We start from the raw sequence: 2525 nt of genomic DNA, 5'->3' as shown, positions 1-2525 counted from the left end.
ACAGCATTTTCTGAAATTTACAGTGGCATAATTTAAACGCGACATAAAATGGAACATGATTGCAAAACATTTTTAATATTGGTTAAAACTGGTTTATATCTGAGCGCAGAACCTGAAAATGTTGGACATATTTAATGTTATGTTTGTAATTTGAAGTAGTGAATCATAATCAATAAGACACTCAATTTCGAATTTTTTGATGATGCGTTATTTTGCATTTCAGGTGACGATTTGAATATTGTTCAGTTCTCTTTGGATATTTAATAAAAAAAAAATAACTAGAAAAAAATATAACAATATATAAAACAAAACTTATTTTTATACTCTTGCAACCAGTTGCTACAGAGTATTCTAGTTTCACCTAACGGTTGTACGTATTACCTAAAACTAAGCGAGATAGATATAGGGTTAATTATATATAAATGATCAGGGTGACAAAAAATGTTGAAATCCGGTTGACTCTCTGTCTGTCCGTCCGTCAGTGTAAAAATTGAGATATCTTGATGAAACTTGATATATTCTGAGTACAAAAAAAGTTCAAGTTCAACCACTGCCACGCCCACAATTCGCCATTAACCAAAAACTAATAAAGTGCAAAAACTAAGTACCTAATTAAAATATAATACTATGTTCCAACCAAAAATTTTAAGTGATTGGATTACATTTAATCTCTTCACTAATCTAACCCATTTAAACTGCCGTTGGACAGATGATAAAACAGATGTTATTGCCATTCAAGAATTCACAAAAAACTTTATAGGGGTATTCGCTTGCTCTTGCAGAACCCTTGCACGGTGCAAGAATTGCATATATTTCCTCTTGGTGCTCTGGCACTAGGGTGGGTCGATTCCGGACTTTTTTCGATTCGGGTTTTCTAATAGTGCGAAAAGGTTGCCTTAGTACTTCCTGATTCCAATGCAACCTTTTGTTTTGAGATCGGATTGCATCTTTAACCCCAACTCCGGCCTTGAAATTTCGGAAATTCGCCTAAAATCGTGAAATTGTCTACCTAGCGCCTGAAATACGCATCTCATGGCAAAATGTATCAAACAAAAGTTATTTGTCACGTCATTTGCTACCGAAATGGTATACGTGATCATGGCCGTAGGACGAACCGTTCCCGAGATACGAGCGAAAAGGCGGCGCGACACAGGGCAAGGTGAAAATCGGCTTTCGGCCACACTTCTTGACGTTGATTTCGCCGAGTGCTATCACTCACATTCATTCACCTACGCCAAAGGACACGTTCGGATAGGTCTCCACACAAATATTTTTTCATCGAGTTCTTTCACTCTTGTCGGTGATTTCGCCGAGTTCTATCACTTACATTCATTTCCCTGCGCCATACGACATGTTCGGACTGGTCTCCACATACATATTTTTTCATCGAGTTCCTTCACTCTTGTCGTTGATTTCGCCGAGTGCTATCACTTATATTCTCTCCACAGAACACAGAACTCAAAATGTCTGTATCTAAATTTAAATACTTACCAGGATGTTCTTTTGTGTTATCAGTTTGAAAGATTTCGTATAGGGCGACTCCGAGGCGACAACTATGAACCTAGGAGAAAAGAGGTTACAGAAATAGTTGCAAAAAAGGTTGAAAATACTTTCAAAAAATCATCTATTCCGATAGTTTCACACACCAGAGTTGTACAAATGCTCACCACATACCATAAGAAATTTCTGACTCTTAAACAAATGTTTTTAAGGAACCCAATAGGTTTGAGCTCTAAAACAGACGACTTTGTCTCTTCTGCCGGAAAATTATTTGACATCGCTGCTTGTAAATGCATTTATTTTTCTTCTTGCACTTGTTCAAAGGAAAGGAAAGTTTCTATCAATGAACAACCATTTCTCTTGGACCAGAGAACCAGAAGAACTGGTTGCATTGGAAGTGTTGATCTACCTGAAACAAAAAAGATTTAAAAGAAAAATGAACCTAAAGAAAAGCTTTCAAAACGTCATTCAACATCAACACTTACCTGAAAAGTATCAGCTGGAACACGTGACCATTCAGATCACCCAGACTCTCATACAGACGACAACAATGTAGGTGCGTCGCACATGGATTCTTCCAAAAACGATTCTGATGATGAATTTTCTCTTCCATCCTCTAAAACCAAACAAAACACACTAGTATTAGAACACACTGCTTTAGCTGCCCAAAGATTTGGAGTAAGTGATAGAGCAGCGGCCTTGAATGTTTCATCTGCTTTTCTGGAAGCCAAAAAAGCAGGTTTGATAACAGAGGATCAGGCTAGCTTTGTCACTGACAAATGCAAGATTAGTCGGGCAAAGTGTTGGAGTTAAGCTCCAAAACACCGAAAGTATTGACTCTGTATATGGGCTGTATTTTGACGGCCGCAAAGACAATACACTTACACAAGTCAGCGAAGGTGAAAAGTACTACCGCGACACTGTCAAAGAGGAACATATTTCTCTTATAGCGGAACCTGGTTGTCATTACTTTGGCCACGTCACCTCTCCTTCCGGGTCAGCTGAGGATGAGACGCAAGCTATAT

This window comes from Bactrocera neohumeralis, unplaced genomic scaffold, assembly GCF_024586455.1.
Source record: "Bactrocera neohumeralis isolate Rockhampton unplaced genomic scaffold, APGP_CSIRO_Bneo_wtdbg2-racon-allhic-juicebox.fasta_v2 cluster09, whole genome shotgun sequence".
Classification (NCBI taxonomy): domain Eukaryota; kingdom Metazoa; phylum Arthropoda; class Insecta; order Diptera; family Tephritidae; genus Bactrocera; species Bactrocera neohumeralis.
The sequence above is the reverse complement of the archived record's forward strand: the minus strand, read 5'-3'. Positions refer to the sequence as shown.